We start from the raw sequence: 21,994 nt of genomic DNA, 5'->3' as shown, positions 1-21,994 counted from the left end.
ACTTATCAAATTACTTACCCCTATTTTTGTATTGATGTGACTCTAGCAACCATAAATATAATTAATTTCAACTTTTGTATCAATTAGGATTAGTATTTAAGAGAGCATAAGCACGCATAGAGTGTTCTTAATAGTCTTGACATCCAACGAGAACAATAGTCAGATTATTGGAACTACTTTTTTATTTATATTTTATGTTAATGAATAGTATTTGTGAAGTAAGTTATTCAGCTTATGTATCAATCATTAAGTAGAAAGGGTTTTGTTCTGTGGTCTATAACCACTTATCTTAGAGACAAAAAAGTAAATTGATCTGACCTTGAATTCTACCATTTTTCAATCAATATATACGTTTCATGCTGTTGACAAAACCACATAGTATCAAAGAATATCAATTGTGTCCACTCAGTTTACGGCATTGGAATGAATATTTAATTTCAATTGATTGCATATTTTTTCATATTTTCTGGTTCAAGTAATATCAAACCTTTAGAATAAAGACTTTCGTTCTTTGTGATGTCAACTCGATAGTGATAACGTTGTTGACAAACAAATAGAATACTTACGTCCAAATTTCACTCCTTTAGCGATAAAGTGAAAGATAAAGATATTTTCTTGTTTTACATAGCGACGATATGATATCCGATTCTTGGTACAACAAAACACACAGAAAATAAATTTATGATCTAGCAAACTATACAGGATGTGTTTATTGATGTTTAATTTAGAACAGGAAGAAAATTCTTCTGCATATAGAAAAAAAAAATGGAAATTGTCAATATTTTAATCGATAAACTGTTTAATGTATTGGATAATAATTACATTAAAATATACAAGCACAATGTAGTAACCGCGTTAACGTGTTAAATTTTTTTCAAATTAAGCTTAATCATATCGTTTTGTTATCTCTTACATCTAAATTTTAGAATTATCACCAAATTCAAGAATCCTTTGAGGATCTGAGCATCATTTCAACAACAGAACATTCAATATCATTTCAATTATGAAACAATTGGGTCCCTAGAAAGAAACCTAGAAAGTTTTAATATCATCCTATTTTTTTTGGAGGACTTTTATACCTTGTGTTGATTTTAAGATATTTGTTTAGATGGGTTGCTTACATAATAACTGAAAGATGTACTCCACTAATATTTTAGTAGCCGCTTTAGATATTTTGCAACGCCACAAAAGGATTCCGGACCAACGAATACTATTAACTTAGCGTGTTTGGCAATTTCGTTAATCTTATGATACCATTTGGTCTTTGCTACGGTCAACCAGTATTTTTAGACACAATCCTATACGAGTTTACCTTCACGATCGCCTTCAGCCCTGCTTGGTTGTCAATGAGGACAGCAATGGAAATATATGTTACCGCATTTTGATTTTTTACACATAGTAGTTGATCACCATCGTTTGATTTATATCTTTAGTTAGGTATATTGAGAAAACTATCTCTTGTTTTAGAGCCACTACGCAGTTATATACGATTTGCGTCCCGCGGTCAAATATTAATCCTGGTTACTGTAAGGATCATATTTAAATTGCCGTACCGAAGGTCTTCCAAGAAATGTAGTTCCAAATACAATTATTTTCTCAGCAGTAGCTTCAATAAAATACATATTAACAACTTAATCATCATAACACCCTCTCTTATGTTGGGGTAACTACCATGGATAGGGATAAATTTAAAATAATTGTTTGAAATTTTGGATCAAAAACGTAACCTAACCTGAAATAACCAGATTAGCCTGTATATAAGAAAATGTTTAACCCGAACGTAACTATTATAGATCTATATAGGTCCGGTTGACCACGGGACGCAACTACCATCCGTAAACCAGGTTGCTTCCGTCTGGAAAGGTTATAGGTAAGGTTCGTTAATAACTTGAACGTGGTCGTCTTATTTTTTACAGGTTAAAGCCGTCCAAAAATATTCGCTTATTCACCATATTATAATTAACTTATTTATACTGAAGACATATTGAAAGTATCAAAGATCTTCGACCGCAAAACGCCTGCCAGGTGGATTTTAATGAATGATGTGATAATCTACATTTGCTTTATTCGTTTGATGTGAAAAAAATTGAATTAAAACACATCAACGAATAGAAACAACGCTAAAACTTGAAATAAATGAAACGATATTTTTGTTCTACCATACAAATGAAATGAATAAATACGAAAATTATTTTGTGGTTATGTGAAGTGACGTTTCTTATTGGTCCAAACTGGGCCAGTCAAACTTTCTACAGGATTCATGTCCCTTATTATTAGTTTTATCTCAACTCTTAAGAAGTACCAATATCAAAATCTATAAGACGTTAATTGAATCGGTTTTATTCTTTGGCTCCGTAACCTGGACCTTAATAAATGAGTCGTTACCATCGACCTTCGAGAGATACTTATGGGGTTGTTCATGAAAATATTGTCCGGAGACGAAAATATAACTTTAAGATCTACAACTTATAGAGAAGATCAGGAAACAGAGACATAATAACAACAATAAAAATTGCCAGAATTAGATGGGCAGGACAGCATGCATCGATAACAATGTGCCTACGAAAAAGAATTTCAAAATCATACCAACGGTTAGTTTAGGCGGAGAGAGACCAAGGCTAAGATAGAGAGACGGGGTCTATGAAGATGCTACAAAGATCAGTGCAGCAACCTGGATGGTCCTTGCAAGAGACCAGAAAGGATGGTTTTCAAGCCTAGAGAAAGTTGAGCCTCCCTGTAAGGCTGTAACGCTAGTGATGATAATAAGTCAACACCCTATATAGTTTTAGCTTTAAATCCTATACAAAAATGTTTAAATGTCGAAACTCCTCATCATATTAATATTTTGTTCTGAGTAAGTCGTTTCACATAAATATTCCAGATTAACAACTTCTTTTTATTTTCTTCCTTCTAAATTGTTAAACAAATGATCTCGTTAAAATGGAAATCCCCTTACCTGTCACAATTCTTCAATTACGATATTGCAAATAGCTTTTATTTTGTTATCAGATTTCTATTTTCTGGAATACAAGAGTTTCCCCACAGCGAATTTAGTCAACTGCCAAAAGCAAAGTCCTATTTGAGAGACAACGTCCATGTCAGTATTTCCAAAGAAGGAATCTATTTTATTTAAACCGGAAATTTTAGCGTTCCACACGAATGTCCATACTTTTCGAATAGAAAATTCCACTTCAACTACGTAGAAAGTTAATAATGTAATATTATGTATATAAAATGAAATTGTTCGAATTACGAGTTACCTTGGACCGCAGGGCTTTTTCTAATCGTCAACAATAATATAAATCACTGCTAGAATTAGTGGTACTGGATATGTCAACAATACCAGAGACAGAGGAAGAAACTGCGTAGCAAATTTAATCCAAATAGCTAGATTTGGTTAGTATTAGCGACTAATCTAATTTTAGTTTTCTGAGAAGTTGATTCATTGGGTGTCTTAGGTTTTTTTCAAATAATGTGGTGTAATTTGGTAATTTGGAGATTTAATCCATCAAGATGGTGCTCTTCTATGCTATTACACTGCAGTAAGATGCCCTTTTGATGAAGAATATTATGAGTTGCAATGGAATGACCAGCTCCAACATCAGACCTCACACCTTTCGATTTTTTTTCGTGAGAGTATCTTAAATAGAAGGTTTACGGCACTGAACCTAAGAATATTGATATTTGGAAACAATGTATTGTTGACGAATGTAGGATTATGTACACAGACACGTTTAAATAAGTAGTAGAAGAGTTTCAAAATAGGATGTGCTTTCTTTTGGAAATAGGGCTGCATTTTAATTATTGGTCACAATGATCTTATGGGTAATTTTAAACTTACGGGATCCCCTCGTTTTTTGGCTCTAGAAAATCGAAAAATCATTCAATTTCTATGAATTTTTATAATTCTTCGTTTTTACGGCAGATTTCTTCGCATATCACATCAAACACAGTTCATACATTTTTTTTGTTAAAATACAAAAAAAACGAACATTTTGAAAAAACTTGAACAGTATTAGCAAGAAAAGTTTTCAATTTTTCAAAGTTAACTTTTAATATTGTACACTTGATTACAATAAGTGATTTTAAGAATATTTTTGTTCATATAACTTTAATGATTACTTAATAAAAAAGGTACAAACGATTATATATGAGAAAAGGTGAATTTTAAGAAACATTGTTATTATTTTCAATTGAAAAAACATGATAAATCAATATTTTTGTATAATTTTTTTCCATTTGGTTCGTTTTTTTGTGTAGATTATGAAAAAAAATATAACAACTTCAAATAATTATTTGGAAAAAAGTTATCAACAATTATACGTGAATGAGTGCATTTTCATGAACATTTAAAGCCCCGAAACCAATATAAGTTTTCATTTTTGATTCCCATAATTTTTTCTCGTAAATCCTCCGTAAAAATGAAGGTTTACAAAAAATTCATCGAAATCGTATGATTTTCCGATTTTCTAGAGCCAAACAACGAGGGGACCATCAAAATTACCAAATCAATGTAGATAAATTACGAACAAACACAATTATACGACAGTTGCTACTTAAGTTTTAAGATGGACAAATAAAAACAAATGTTCATAATTGGATTTGACTTTGTTGATTTTAAAAATATTTTCTATTGATATTAATATACTTTTGCATGCGTTTGAACCAATTGTCGAAGCATTTTTTCCATTCCGATTGAAGTACCTCCAAAACATGTGATTTGAACGCATTAACCGCTTCTTTAGGTGTAGAAAAACATTGACCTTGCAACTTATTTTTGATCTATAGGAATAATAAGAAATAATTGGGTGCTAAACAAGGACTGTACGACAGATGACTCATTAATTGAATGTTTTGACGGTTCAAGAACGTTTTTGTTTGAACTGATATGTGAAAATCGTGGTGGAGAATGATTCGTCTTCTGTGATTGGTTTTCCCGATTTTAACGAGCACATTCTGGCAAACAAATGCTGGTGTACCATTCAGAATTAACCGTTCAACGTTGCTCTAATGGAATTGTGGCGACATGTCCAGTTATTTTTAAAAAACAAGCGTCCTATGCTTAAAAGTGCTTCGTGCGTGAAGAACTTTTGTTGGATTTGGCTCGACTTGAAAGACGCGTACAGTCGATGTTGTTTAGTGTGACAATCATATAGACGTCATTTGAAGCACCGCGATCAAATTTTTTCAGCATTTCTTTGCGCCAATCGACACTAGCTTTTTTTTGAGCGGTATCTAACGCGTCCAAATCTTTTTGACAGCCTAATGTTCGTACAATATTGAATATATGTGAGTGGAACTAATGTCCAAGTATACCTCAATCTCACGGTATGTATACATCTGTAAACAACACAAATAGCACTGTATGACAAGACGTTTTGAGTACGTTCAGCATTAACAATGTGAAACTTTTTGATGTCAGTGTCAGATTTGACATATTCACATCAATGTTGCCGTATCTCAAAACTTAAGTAGTAACCCTCGTGAAAGTAAAATCGACTTACCCGTTAAAACTATATACTTAATTAACAAGAATTATGATGAATCCACCATATCGCCAATTTAGTAAGCCCGATTCCAGCATCTGAAACAAAACATACATCATTTGAAGTTAAGTTGGGGTTTCTGTGAGTGATTTTCATACTGAACATACCAAAGTCTACAGAGTTATTGAAAAAGAGAAATGAAATAGATCGTAAAGCTCCAGCAAAAACCAAAATTCCAAATATAAAATCGTTTGAAAAAAAGACTTCGAAGGTGCAAGCGTTCTCATTTAGAAAAGAATTTCCGACAGTATACAAGGTTCTTGCCACGGTTCGAGATGATAGGAATTAATCTGGAATGAATCGAAACATACTATGGAAATTTTTTAAAAGAAATAGGTTTTCGCTGGACAAAGCATTCCAGAAAATCCATTTTAAACCAATATTGTAGTCAATTTTATTAATTTCTTGTGAGTTCGCGAACCATTGAAATTTGTAAACTCAAGTTATTCCATTTGAATCAGCCATATTTGAGCCCCTCACTATTTGATTACACAAAGTAGTTAGAATAATTTAGTTATTAGAATTTAATTGTTGATGAGAAATCAAATCGAGCCTATGCTATTATTCTATTTTTTTCATATTTTCCATTTCTCTAATTAAAATAACTTTGAAATTAGTATAAATAGAATTATAAATCTCCCTCGTTTATTCTAGAGCCTTCTATTAGTGAAATTTTTAAAAACCACTTAAAAGTTCTACATATAACAGTAAGTTATTTAAATATGTTACCAATTTTTCTTATTGCATTATGTTTCCTCATCAAATTTGAGAAAATATGCGACAATTCGATAAATTGATTAAAGTAAGTGGAAATTTTGATAAGGAAATATAATGCTATTTGTTTTTCTTTTTCTTGATTATCAGAATTCCATATTTAAGTGTATTAATTTTTAAGGATCGTAAATATCATAAAGTAATTTAAAAAATTATCAAGACTTTAATCTTGGTTCTTAATATAATACAATGCTCAGAAATTAGTAATGAAAGTGAAAACAAACTCATAATTAAAAATCACATAAATTTTTCAGCATAACTTTCCCATTATCCTAATTTGTTTAATTTCAAAACCCTTCTTAAGTTAATTAATCTTTTAGTCTGATAATTTGGAAGTTCGTTGGTAGTTTTAAATAATTTTCAGGTCAAAAAATAACCTCAATTTTTTATACTTCATACAAATTCATGGAATTATATTTCTTGAGAGAATAAATCAAATTTATTTCATTTATTTCTGCGTTTCACCCAATACGAACACATAATGTGATTGAACTTTCCAAAAGTAATAAAACTTTGTCATATTGGCATTAGATCAATACTCTATGAACCAAACTTCATAAATTCTTAGTTTCTTCTATTTTTCAATGTACTTTTAAAGTTTTATTTATGAGGATTTAATCGTTCGATATGAAACTATGGTTATAAAGAACTTTCGAGATATTTTTATTTTTCAAGTGATTCTTTACCAAGTGGAATCCAAATAAAAATAATCGTCCATTTTTAGTCCTTTCTCTTTAAACCTGTCTCTTGGACTATAGAGATACATAATAATAAAAATTTCACCCCACAACTCAAGTATTTCGGTTGGAAAAAAGCCTAGCAGCAATGAGCTCAGCTGGAAATATTTCCATAAAATCCATGGTTTCACATGAGATAAGATAGGACTAGACTTGAATTCGTTCAGAAGAACACAACTGGTGTAGGATTGGAAGAAATGGAGACCTAGGGAGAAAAGATTTCCAGAACGACCATATATAGATGGGAGCTTAATATTGTAGAGCAGAACACATAGATGCAGGATAGAAAAAAAGATCTAACGAGATAGACCAAATAGTAGATCAAGCTGTAGATGATGAATTAGTGAAGGAGAACAAATCTGGAAGAGCTTGAGTCAGGAAAAAAGAAAGACCAAAAAGCAGATCGGAAGTAGAAGTTATAAATGATAAAGAATACACGACCAGAATAGGCAGACGGGAGATAATAAGACATTGCAAATATCTCTCTCGAGGGGCGGTTGGTTTTAGCCACTGTCACATGACACAACCTGTATTTTCTCAAGGAATTCATTATCATTTTATTATTAGAATGAATTTAATTATCCACTCAATATATCAAAAGATAAGCGAAGTGCTCCTTGTTTACCTTCATCCGAAATACAATGAGAATGACGTGGCGCGAACTCTTCTCGAACCTTCTTTATAACTTCCGGAGTTATTTGTACAACCTCAATACGTTCAAGATAAGTCAAATCAGATGACCTGAGCGATCATTCTATTGTTCCTCTTCGACCTATCTACCGATGTGGAAAGACGTTGTTCAATTAGTTGCGCACCAAGACAGCTTGGTGTGGAGGCGCACCATCTTACTGCAGCCATGAATAATTACTATTTGCAAACAACTGGTTCAAGTCGGGGATCAAGAAATTGCAAGGAGATCCTAAATATCGACCTAGTACCAATGAGTATATATAAGGTTCTAGAAGAGTTCATGGCACGTCTTTCTCATTGAATTTCAACTGGAGGTCAATAATTTGAGCACATAATTTGGGTTTCGTTGTATTCAAAGAATAATACAATTTATCGCTATAATAAATTAATTAATTAGTTCATTAGACAATAGTTGACAAGGTATTAGAAATACCTTTCCAATAATGTATCACAACACTCACATTTCAGGTTGGAATTTCAGGAACCATTGGCGATATTCATACAGAATACACTGTTTTCACCACCAGTCTCTGAAGACGATAACTTGGTTATCGAAACGCGCGTCACACAGTGTAATTGTGTGTGTTGGTGTAATGGTGGTGGAAACAGCGTATTCAGTACTCACATTTCTATTTAAAAATTTAGGCGTTGACGTCATTACGCTCACATAGATGACGTCAAAAATAAAAAGATTTCCTCACGAATAGCCTATTCAAACAGAAAAAGCGACGGGTTTCAGGATTTGCACCATACTGTATATGTATAGCCTTTCGGGAAGAAAATATCTGTTCTCATTGTACAAACATGTGTTTGGAGTAGTATAATTACAATCCTATTACGGCACCCTAAGATGCTTACCATGTTGTAAATATTAATTATTATTTCCCAGAGATGTTTCCATAATTGATATTCACGGTGTATGTATTTATAGTTTGGGTTTTGTGTCGCTTACGAGTTTATTACTCGGTACCTTTTAGTGGTGATAAATAGCAACCATTACGTCTATTACATATACTTTTTAATTTATTACATCAGAAAATGTATGTAACGTAACGTATTTCCAGTAATTTGTGAAACCGAAATGGAAAATGGAACATACAATGACTTTTCGAATATGAATAAAATACCACCTGTTGCCATTCAGATCATTGAAATATGTCTTTTTTGACTCGATTTGTGCTATAAGATTTAATAAAAACTAGTCAAATACATAAGCGTGCAGTACCAAACGTACAAATCGAGATGGAACAATCAATACGTCTGATTGAAGAAACTATACAATACAGTTCAAAAACACGGAGAAACGTTTTTAGACTTAGTTATACCAATAAGTAAAAAATAATGAAGAGTAAATGAAAATGAAAACCTACTTAATAACTAATTTTCGGTAATGGAAAGAAAGTTTGGACAAGCCGAGAAAAGAATCCAATCCAGATCTATTGGTTACGAGCTAGAAGATTCAGCAGTTAGGCTAGAGAGAAAAGTGCTTTATTCTCAACAAATTGTTACAATTTGTATACAAAAACTTGAAAAAATTAAAAAAACTAACATAAAGATACAAATTAAATCAAATTTCAATATACAGAAAAAAACCACAATGTATAACAAAATTATAGGTAAAAGTAATAGGTCCGGAATTAAATATTATTATTACAATAGAAGTCATTTACAGAGTAGAAGGCACTTTTCAGTAAATATGCTCTCGAATTATTGCGAAAAGATGATATCGATCTGATTTCAAATGGCAAGTGATTGTGCATTTTTTTGCATTGTATAATATTGAAACTGTACTAATTCTGAACGTGTAGTAGGTAGGTAAAGACCATACTCCGCGCTCCTAAGTGAGTAGACGGAATTTTTAGCCCTGCTGTTTAGTCCGAGTAAATATTTAACAGCTCTCCTTTGTAGTTTGAAGATTCGCTCAAATTGAATCGCACCAGATGTATCTCAGAAGGGAAGGGCATATCGGAGATGCGACTCAATAAGCGCATAATGAACTGTTAAGGAGATGGATAAGTTCAGTTCTTTGAAAACCGATCTCAGCACAAAACAAGAGGAACTTTTTTAGATAAGATATATTTTACTGCTGATGTCAAGATAGGCGATGTCGTTTATTACCAGAAGAAATAAAATAGGGCTTAGTACTGAGTCTTGGGGCATTTCACTTTCTATGTCAAGAAGACACCATTGTATCAACCATTGTAGTGGAACTAGATTATCTGGCAAGTATAAATAAATAATAAATACAATAAATCATTTTTCCATAAGGAAACATATCCAAATGCTTCTATATATTCTGACAGATCACAGAGCTATCGCGGACTTACTCTAAAGCAATTTTTCAAAAATTTTCATTTGATGTTTATCTCCAAATTTCTCTATTAGTTGCGATGTCGGCATAACTTGCTAACTATGCTACTGATGAATCTGCAGATTTAATTTTTTTTTTGTTTATTCTTTATATGAGTTCCGTCAACAGAAATCTGATTTTCTTAAGAGATCGAAAGTGTCTATTCTATGTTCATTGTTCACACTCATTTAATCACTAGGAAAAATTGAATTTTTTGAGTTTTTTTGCTCTACTTCTTAACACATCAATAAATCAGAGATCAATTCAAGAAATTGTGTGCATACGGCTCCAATAGAAATGCATTTTTGTTTATGATTCGATATTTTAATTGGTAAACAGTGGAGATGATGAGTCCACGTGGACTGACGGTTTATTAGATGTTTACCGAATTTTACACGGGGAGTAAACATTATCTCTAAACATATTATCCTCGCATAACTGTATTATGCAATTGATATTGGAAGAACTGTACTTTCCTCTGATTAGAAATGTATGAGTATTAAATATACGTATATTATCTATAACATTTTAGTTTCAAGGCAAACGTATGTATTTTTGACAAATAAAATATGAGTTGCAATTTATCTTTACTTGCACCTCCTACAGTTGTTCCTTTCGGCGCCTCGGGTTCGATATACAAGATAATTGCAGAAATCTGAACATTTGTAGTAAAAATTCTCAACAACAAAAAAACTAGTTAGAATACTCCAATAACGTTTCAAATAAAATGAACGAAATGAAATTCTAGCGTATCGGGATCCATAAATAATTGTGTTGTCAAGAAATGCGAAATATAATCTTAAGGTTATCGCGAAATATCGCCTAACTGACCTCTGTTCCACTATAGCGCTGTTTGATTTCACGTAGCATGCATGCCGTTGCGTGCTTTCGTTTTATTTATTAAGTCAAAAGACTAACTTGTTTTTTGCTTATAGAAACTTGAGATAAACAACTACCGAGGCAGTTGTTCGTTTTTACGGATAAACAGTTTTATTTTTAGACAATGAGAATTATTCGAGTCTATAGTTTGTTTAGAAATCGCGAGATGATAAATCATTCATAGGATTCTATTTATTTATTGTGCTTAAAACCCAATCCTATCAAATATCTTGAACTATGAGGAAGCACTATAAACCAATAGAAATGATATTTGGTTTACAAACAGTTTTTGAACACCACTTCAAGAAAAAAAACGTTCTACCCGCAAAACCTGGGAAACTTGGTTATTTTTTCAATAACTAATTTATAGAACGTGAAGTGAAAATCTGTACAAAAAAGTCTGTACATATTTTTTTCAAAAATGTTTTCTTCGCGAGATAATAAGCTATAATTGGTAATATTAGATCTACACTTCGGAATACTATGAGACTTGCCGTGTTCGACTAAAATTTGTATAACTCCCTTCTTTTTGTACGAAGAGTCCCAAAGTAAATGAAATTTTTAAGGAAAATCATTCAGCAATTGATATATACCGCTGGCAAGTTGTTTCTATTTTTTATCGAAAGCTGAAATATTTTTTTTTATAAATAAATAATGAAATTTAACTATTTTTTATATTTTCTTAAGATTATTTTAAAAAGCAGAGTTTATTCTAAGATTCACTAGGTCAAAATTGAACAAATGGGATATAACATTCAATCCCACCTTGTTTTTGGTCAAATTCGATCATATTTTTCTAAACACGTTTGCTCATTTTTTCTAATCGATGTCTTTTCGATTAACGTTAAAATAACAAATTGCAGATTCCTGGTCATTCTAGTTCCAAGATCCTGATCTTTAAGGATATGCGTCTAAAAACATGTTGGTATTTGAGTTATTGAACAAAGATGATCACTCACCAACATTTAATAAATTAAAACACCTTCAGTCAATCTGGTTTGTACTAGTAATTATTTCCTTCTTTCCTTCTATACGATTTCATCCATTCTCCCACATAGATATTACAAGATTATATTTTTTTGGAATACTAGTAAGTCATAAATAAATAATTCGAACTGTCAAAACTGTTTTCAGAAGCAGGGAGCGAATTCACAAATATCAATTTTGAATAACCAGCAACTCAATTTCATTAAAATTATATAGAAAATCTGATTTTACTCTAATCAAATCACGAATCTACACAGTTACAGCCTAATTAACTTGATCATTAGGGATCTACGTTACATCCTCAACAGGTCCTAATAAGGTTATCTTGACCTTTACCTCATCAGGTTGCGGAATGACCTAATAAGGTCCTTATGGATCCTCACAAAAAATTCTAGTCTGCTGTAAGTGAACTAGGTATCGAATTTTCAATATTTTTTGTAATTATCACAATTAATATTATTGTGATAAACTACTTAACATATGAATTGAGTACAAAACTGTTTTCACCTCCAGCATTAACTATTATAAGACAAGCGCCATTTAGCATAGATTTTATTTCTCCATCATTGTATCCTTTCAAATGGGCATGCGAGGAATGAATTCCATTAAGATTGGATGATTATTTTTCATTTTGCACCATATTTTGAAATAAGATATATCAATGAGGGTGTTTTTTTTTGTTAGAGTAACATCCAAATGTCTAATCGAAGACTTTCTCTATACACCTAGCGCATTATACTTACGAATATAAAATGAGAATTTTTCCTAATTTGAATTTCAATGGGCTCTTCATTAGATGAATTACATTAACTTTCACAAACTCACTTCCTCGCAGACAAACCAGACTTGACTTTAAAATAATGTAATTCTAAGAGAAACAGAGAACGGTTATTAAAATTCTCTTAGGATCATAACTGGGTTGTGTGCACTCTTAAAAATAATTACATCAGTACTTTGTTTTTTGCTCTCGACTCTTTTTAGTACACTTAATTTATTTTTACATTCATGAGACGGGATAAATGGAGAGACATTTTATACTACAGTGTAGAATGTTTAGTAACGCTAAAGAAATCATTTGAGTCATTTTAAAATGATAAGAATAAATCTAGATTTAAAAAAAATAATTACGTTACCGTGATATATTTACTGGCAGTTGAACAACAAAAACATTTTTTTATTCTTCTTCCTTCGAATCAATATTGAATGAGTCTTCAATCTCATATTTCACATGAAAAATCACAGTATTGTTTATTAATTACTAGAAATACTTAAAAATTTGTATACTCTGTTAGTTTGTATGTTTCAAATTACTTAAACAAAACGAAAATAAGAAAAATTGTTTTTCTTAAAATAAATGTAGTGTAGGTCACGTTAGTACATATCAAGTGTCCTCTGTGACTGTGCTTTTAAGTAAGTTGTCCAATGAACTTTATGCGATTTCTGTTTAAAGTTGTGGAAGAAAATTTCTTTGTTTTTGTCACGGATTGAGGTCGTCAATAACTTGTTGTAACTGATCCCAAGCATGCTCTATGTGTTTCAAATCGAGCAACCTGCGTGGAACGAGTATATGTAGAGAACTTGATTATCTATTTCTTCTATAGCCACTGCAGCTCGGTCTCATCATTATCATAAATAAAACTGAAATGGGCTTCTATAGCGGCATGGAATTGTAGCAATATGGTAGCCATGTATATCGTTTCTGTCATCTTTTCATCTCAGTATGACCATTGAAATAAATTCCTGCCTGGATCTCCTCAGAAGGGGTGAATTTTTAAGCTGTGTGTAATATCTGAAAATAATCCACAACGAAACTGATCTGTGGAGATGACTTCCCAACATTAATGACGCTAATGTTGGATTTTCAATGCCTTGGCTAATAATTAGTGACGGTTCGCAGTTGTCAATAGTATTTTCCACAAAAGTATGCTTGAACTTCATTTTAGAATTACGAAGTCTTCTCCTTATTGTTGTAATCGATACAAAAATACTTCTAGCATTAAAAAGTCTTCTTTCCAGAATTCTATATGCATTCTCAGGATTTCTACAAGCAGTAAATTGCAGGAAACGATCATCAATGGCGGTTTGGGACTCTCGGGTTTTCGTCTTTCGGCAACAATTTCAAAACAAATTGACCATCCTCGAAATGAATCTTTGGGAGAAATTTAGTCGATTTGCAGCATCTGTCTGCGTTGAAACCGCTTCGAAAAGACTCTTGGATAATTTGCCTTCTTAACGTTATTAAAAATAACTACTTAAGAATTGTGCACAGGTGTTCAATATTTTCATATAAATAAAAATAATCGGATTTGAATTCAGACTGCTCGTTAGAAATCTATTCCTTAATCCAATGAATCATTTCAAATAGATCGATTATACAGAGCAATTTAGAAATATCATTAACTTTTGAATGAGTTCACTATAAATAAATTTTGGTGTGACTCTAGCCGACTTTTCCTGAAATGACTATTTTAAGGAACCATATTTCAATCGATTAAAGACAAAGAATAGTTTGAGTTTTCAGAATCATAGATTTTTTTTTCGCTTTCAATGTCCCGTGCAGGAATGGAAGACAAATGCTTGTAATCGTAAAGAACTATTTATTTAACGAGGTGTCAGTGACTTGAAAAATTACACATTTACCAAATGAGTTCAAGTATTTAATTACAATGAAAAGTATTAAACTATGTAATAACTATTAAACATAATTTGTAGCCTTTCGAAAAACATTTAAATATTTACCGTCATTTTTGAATGTTTATAAATACTGAAACACATTAGTGCACTACTAAATTGTGGCAAGAAGTTGACTCTACAGATTTGGTTCACATAAAATCGGTTCTTGGATTCGTTTAACGTACATTCGATCCATAAACTTTGGTTCATAGATATTCAATCTTATGGAACGGATTTGATCCGTTCGATTCTTGTACATTCGATTTATATACATTTGAATAAGATGGAATGGAAAAATATGAATTCAAATCAAATGAATTTTATTTATATGGATCCGATGAATATAGATTCAAATTATATAGGTTCAGTTTTTACTCATGTAGAATAGATTTATACATATTTCGTTCATGTGCAATAGTTTGCAAAATTTTCAGTTTGAATGTTTTGTTGTAAAACGTTGAATTAATCGTCATATTAATTACTTTTCTTACGATAGACTCGATTGTATGCCACAGAATTGTCCCGTTCTAATATTCTTGCTGGGATGATTTCAGCTATTTTGTTCAACTATTAATCTAGTTTTTAGTTCACACAGCGATTTCATAGTCAGAGATCAAAATCGTAAGCTAGTAGCGAGTGAAGCAGTCCAGTAATCAACTTTATTCGCTGAGAAAAAGATTGCAGCGAATTTTCTAACAGCAGCAACTTTTATAGAAGCAAGTAAATTCGCTGAGAAGTAACGGGTAAACTCAAACTGTGTAACTTAGGTTTATGGTGAAAGTTCTCGTTAAAATTGGTTAACAAAGTGTCATAGAAGACGTTGGACAGATTTTATTCATTCTTTAGAAAATAATTTCAATATAATCAAACAGATTCGAAATATAATCGAAAGATAGTCCAACTCTCCGTTAGTACCCATGAAACCCTTTAGTTTATTTGAATCCAATTGGGTTAGATCAAAAGCAAGGAAAGAGCAACTGATCTGTTGAAATGAGTCATGAGAAGGAAGCCAAATGAAAGTAGACTAAGAGGAAAATCACGGACAGACCCAGTAAACGAAGACCCGATAATACAGGAGATAAAGAAAAGAAATATGGTAAATATTGCAAAAAACCACGATAAAATTTTTAAGAACTAAAAGGATTTTGGAATAAGTTTGTAGATGTTACTTAATATCTTCGACCTATTCTGTAGATTTTTTTTTTAATAAAAAATGTGAGTTCAATAAAATATTGATTTCTTTAGATACAAGCCGCCTCTGGTGAGTTGATTCCACATACTTTATAGTTAATGAAGAGCTTCGTTTTGACAAGTTTACCCCACTTTTCCTCTGCGACTTTTCTTGATTTCTCCGTTTTTCCTCCGGAAAAGTCCAAAAACATGACAATTTCCCGGAATCTGGCAAAGGCGAGACGACATTTTCTTTTTAACTAGTTTCTTTATTGTAAATGCGGCAAAATTTCAAATAACTTGTTGGTCTTGACTTTTTAAGATCTCTATAAACTGCTGCGTTTATATACTTTTCCCGGTGAGACAGAATTTCCAGAAGAGTTCCTACTGTAGGCCATTGAAGTCAAAATATTTCTATTACCATTAACAAATACATTAAATAATCCTATAAATTTAAAGTTAAAAGTACGAGGTATAATGAGAAAATGCAAAAAAATTAGTGTTTTGAACAAAGTAGAAATGTAGCATCAAATTTGATTATATCTATAGGGTTGGCGACAAAGTAATTTTGGTTTAGCCAGATCAGTGCTGTATGGGGGAGTGGTATCACTTCCCACCCAAGCTCCAATAGTTTCCTACGAGTTGTCAAAGATGTGTGAGGCACTGTATTATCACGGTGGAACATTGAATCCCTCGATTTGACAATTCTGGTCGTTTTTCGTAAGTAAACACCAAAATTGATCATTTGGTTCCTTGGTAAGGTCAAAAAAAAGACAACATCTTTGTAATCCCACTAAACTGACAGCATGAGCTTTGTTTATTGTTTTTCAGCTTTCGATGTGGTTTGTGCTAGTTCATCTTGTTAGCTCCATGATCGTTTTCAAACTATGTTACTGTACAGGACCCATTTTTCATCACTAGCGATGATTCTTTTCAAGAAAGCGTCAGTTTCATTTCGTTTAAGGTGCATATCGCAAATTTTGAATCTTTGTGTTACATAAATTTTTTTTCAATTCATAAGGTGACCAAATATCAAGTTTTTCTTGCAGCTAGGAATAAGAAAGCCGTTTTTTTGGAATGTCTAATCAAACATCGTCTCAAAAAATTATATTACATATTAGTCAAGTCGGAATAAACAGTTACTCCACCGAAAACAATGAGTATAACCCTGGATATTATATTTTGATTAACGGCCCTATAAGAAGGAGGTATATCATTATTTTTCCATTGAGAACTCAAAATTTCTCTTTCAAGTCTACAATTCTAATCTATTGTTTTCGAAACGACGTATAAAAATACGTAATAATTTTAAAAAGTAACCGATCTTTTGATAGTTATTTGTATAGCTCCAAGTACTATTGCATATTCTTAAATGTAATACTGCATGAAACAATTGTATTCGTATCTGAATATAGACTTCACAAGCAAAAATAAAAGAACCAAATAACACTTGTTTGAAATATTGAGATTAAAATGGCAACCAACGGAAATGGTTAAAATTGTATACATTCGTGTTGTTTCAACAAGTACGAGACTATAGTCCAGGCGTCGGCAATTTGAGGCTCGTGATTTGTAAGACAATGAAAACACTCATCTGAGTACAGTTTCTAGAGTCTACTTCAAATAAATACCACAATATTCGTTTTAGATTTCAAAACTGGGAAATTTTGCAGCTTTTAGCTCTTACGTTTTGAAAGGTTGTACTGGATTGTACTGCTGCTTTAAAGCTTAAAGGCATGTCTAAATTTGTTTTTACATTTTTTACTTTTCAAAGTATATTTTGACTAATAATTTAAATCATTTCTGTTTAAATATAAAATACCATCAATTTGAGTTTTTAAGCAACAAATGCATAAATGATGCTATATTCTCCCTCCTAAATACTATCTACTCTAGCTTAATTAGCCATCACTCCACTGCAACAACTTTTTGAGATTTTTCTAAGGCTTTCGATTGTATTAATCATGATATTTTAACTAACAAATTACAGAGGGACACCTCTCGCATGGTTTAAGTCATACCTTACCAACAGCTTATAAGGGTTGATACATCGATGTCTTCTTGCAAGCCAATAAAATGTGGAGAGCCCTAAGGCTCAGTACTAGGCCCTATTTTATTTCTTCTGTTTATAAACGATATCGCCTATCTAGACATCAGTGGTAAAATATGACTATTTGCAGACGACATAAGTTTCACTTGGTGCAACCCCGATCTCACGGCACTTCGTATGACCCAATCTTCTCTGAGTTGACGTTTCTAAAACTAAAGTTTTATCATATAAAAATACATCGCTGCCTTTTTCTTCTTAGTGCTTGTTGTGGGCAATTCCTTGAAAAGGAAGTTACATATTGTCGCCTTATCTTACTCGAACCAAACAATTGGCTCACTGCAGGGACTTGGGAACTCGGAGCATGATCTTTACCTACCTACTCCACGTTAAAAATTAGTTAAGTGCTGAATGCAAAAAAATGCACAATCAATTGCCAATTGAAATCAAATCGATATCATCTTATACAGCATTTCGCAATAATTTGAGGGCGTTTTTTTTGTAAAGGACTTCTATTCTAGTAATAATATTTAACTCCGGTCATCCTGCATACTGGTTTAATTTTTGCTATGAATAATTTTGTTACTCATTGTGGTTTTCTTCTGTATATTGAAATTTTATTTCATTTGTATCTTTATTTAGGTGTTTTTATATTTGTTTTTTAGTTTTTAATAGCTTTTGTCTACGAGTTGTAACATATTTTTGATAATAAATCATTTCTCTATCTCTATTACAATATTTTAGACTTACCGTATTATCGTCAAAGGGTTTTGAATTATATCTTTTTTCTAGCAAAGCAAAGCATCAATAACTCCGAGAGGGTACTTTTTTCTTTGGAATATAACTGTTGCCTTTGCTACAACTGTTTCCCGTATTTTTGATCATCAGTCACAGCTGATTGTTGTCAATTGTCTACGGTCATGTTCGCGTCCTAGTCGCGATGAAACGAACGTAGGGATCAGGTCCTCGTGTTGTAATTTTTTGTATATGGCCAAGTTTAAGCGTCTTTCTGATCAATCAATTCAAGACTTTATAACTTTCTCATCTTTTAAATTTAACATCAATACTAATCCCGTCAACCGGCATCCATTTCTTGAGCTATTGGCATCATTTAATTTGTATTTCAACACCACAGGACACGGAAACTACTCCATGATTTGAGCCGAAAGTACCCTTATAGTTTAAAACAATTTTGAATCAAGGAAAGGTATTTTTCAGAATCAATTTATGCAGTAAAAAGATTATTTTTATGATAAATGTAAGAATAATGACTAATGAGCCTTAGTCATATAAAAACGTAAATATTTCAGACATATTTTCAGAAGATATGGTTAAAAAATAGGTACAATTGATTCCGTCTAATCCGAACTAATTGAGACCAAACACTGTTCGGATTAGCCGAAAATAATCATAATAATACAATCAAACCTGTATAGAATTATAATATGAGCTTTCTCTCAGGATGATAAGCAAAACTGCTAAGCCTCGAGCCCTTCAAGCATATCATTATGAAGTCAGTCTATTATAGACGCAATTTGTGCCGTCTGCTAAACAGTTGAAGAACTTATTTGCGGCGAGATAAAGGCAGCCTTTTTACCACCAAATGTGACACCTTTACTACAGCCAATTGACCAGGGAGTTTTGCAGACGTTGAAGTACCGAAAACCATTTTTCAAATCCTTAATTGAAGACGATACCGTCCCTTTGGCACAAAAAATTAAAGAAACAAACGTAAAGGATGTTGTTTAGGGGGCAGCTGAGTCTTGGGAAAATGTTACAGTTGAAGCATTGAGAAAATCTTGGAATAAAATATTGACATTTTTGGAATTTGAAGAACAGTCTACAAAAAATGACACCGTTAACCTGATTCCACTGCTGTAGAAAATTTCAGATTGTAAGGATGCAGTCGAAGTAGACGTGATTGAATGGCACTGAGACTTTGACATATGGTGACATTATCGCAGCCGTGATGCACGAGCAGGTTCAATGCGACGAGGAGAAGTAGAGCAGCGATGAGTCAGAGCGCGCGGAGGGAGAGGAGAAAGTCTCGCATAATGAGGGAACAGCACTTGACCTTGCCCTTCGCTACTTGGAGCAACAGTCTACTGCCACACGCGCGGATGTCAATTTACTCATTTCTTTTCATCATAATTCACCTTCCCAACTGCTCTGTTTATTTTTAATTTTGTGAAATATATTTTTTGTATTCGGATCAAGCAGACGTTCGGATTACCCGTGTTCGGACTAGCGGGACTCGAGTGTACTTGAATTTTGTTGAGAAGATGCGAAGATGTTTATCTCTACCGGAAAAAATGTAAAAATTTACTTTATGGTGTAGGCTGATCGGAAATATTGAAATTTCGATAGGTTTTGAAATCCGATGGCACTGTGGTTTCAACTTTGAATGGTGTTGGGTATGGGATACCTTTCCGCAACATTATTGTCACGTATACGTTATAATCTTGTGACAAATTTAGGTTTTTCAAATGCAAGTTATGAATTTTTACTCCATTTCGTAACCGTAGGCGGAAGATACCACAACACACCAGCGACAAAACATGTAATGGTGACCGTTCTTGTGACATGAAGCACATTGATTGTCTTTAAAAGAATAGAACAGTCAATGATGAATTTTATGCCAGTAGTTAACAGTTGAATTCAATGAGGATTTGATTAAGAGCCTCAAGTGACCTGGGGATATCTCATGAACAATTACCTAGTTTGATAACACTGACAAATGTTGTATAAGAAAAGAATACGATTATAAGACGTTATACAAACTCTGTAGAGTTGAAAGAATGAAAACAAAGTGGGTTTTTATGTAGACGCCATTTAAATAGTCATAAACAAAGTGGGTTTTTATGTAGACGCCATTTAAATAGTCATGGAATCATAACTAAAAAACTTTTGTATGGTCAATTGGTGGAATATTAACCTTTTACCATTTTCACTTTCCGCATTGTAAAATGCTCGGTTTAACATAATCACGATTGTCTCACTTTAATCGTACCACATTTTATTGTAGCATATGTTTTAATCTATCTCAATAGGTACATTTCGTAGAAAAACTTTCTATTTATGTACAACGAGTCCATTAAAAATTAACTTTAATTAAAACATACATTTGCGTGTACGAGTATCTGCAGTTAGGTACCTAAAATAGAATTAACAACCGTTTACATTCAACAGAAACTGTAGCGAGTAACGTCATATTGTTTCATTTTTTTACCTAAATTATTTTGTGCCCAATTACTTTCAATTATTTGAGTATTTGGCATAATTTCTATTCTATTCTATGTCAAGTATGTTGTTTAATGACACGGCTTAATGGACCAATAATTATGTCGTAATAATTAATCAGTTTATAATAAAATCTGCATAAAATATTTTAACCAAGACTAATTGGGAATAATAGATAATGATGTCAATGGCAAACGGGAAATGTTTTCTACGTGTGGAAATGTCAAAATAGAGAGACCTCTGTAGTCAAGGAAAGAGTGGCGAAAGGGATCATACATTAATGTCGTAAAGATAGAAACAAACATGGATTCCCATGATAATTTGGGACAAAGACCCCTTCTTCATAATGTACTGTTACCTCAGCTCCCATAGCCAATTTACGTTAATCTAATCTGCAATTTAAACCCAAAATTCTAAAAAGTTACTTATATTGTAGAGTGATTTCAAAGATTAATCAAATCAGACGGTTGCCCTCGAATACTGACAAAAAGAGAATGATTTAGTATTAGTTAATAAAAAAGTAGATGGATTCTAACAGAAATTTTTACAAAAAATTTTTCCTTTTACTCACTCTCCAAAGATATTTTCAGGAAGATTTTAAGATATTTCCCGTAGGACCAAGAAAGTGTAACTCGATGAGTAATAGGTCTTTTTGTCTGATTTTTCTATGATCCGACATAGTTATTCAATGGAAAGGAAAATGCTCCTGTTCATACTGCTTCCCTTTGTAAGACTACCGCCACCATATAGCCGTTATCTGGCCCCGTCCGACTATTTTTTTTTCCGCAAAACCGACGGTATACGAACATTTTTACTCTAAATATGCATCATATTTTTATAGTGCAATAGAAGCTTTCGTCAGTCGTTCTAGAAAGTGTGTGCAAAAGAAAGGAAAATATAT

General features: G+C 32.4%; 1 protein-coding gene across 3 annotated transcripts in view; it reads right to left on the bottom strand.

Moving 5' to 3' along the window:
- The window catches only part of LOC130893595 (leucine-rich repeat-containing protein 24), a 269,555-nt gene that overhangs the window by 67,787 nt on the left and 179,774 nt on the right, over positions 1-21,994 (bottom strand). For all 3 annotated transcript variants that reach the window (XM_057799813.1, XM_057799811.1, XM_057799814.1), the window contains one exon: positions 5,505-5,584. The gene's annotated coding sequence lies outside the window, so the exon portion shown is untranslated. The remainder of the gene's footprint in view (positions 1-5,504; positions 5,585-21,994) is intronic.

Source organism: Diorhabda carinulata, chromosome 5 (assembly GCF_026250575.1).
Source record: "Diorhabda carinulata isolate Delta chromosome 5, icDioCari1.1, whole genome shotgun sequence".
NCBI classification, from domain to species: Eukaryota; Metazoa; Arthropoda; class Insecta; order Coleoptera; family Chrysomelidae; genus Diorhabda; species Diorhabda carinulata.
The sequence above is the reverse complement of the archived record's forward strand: the minus strand, read 5'-3'. Positions and strand labels throughout refer to the sequence as shown.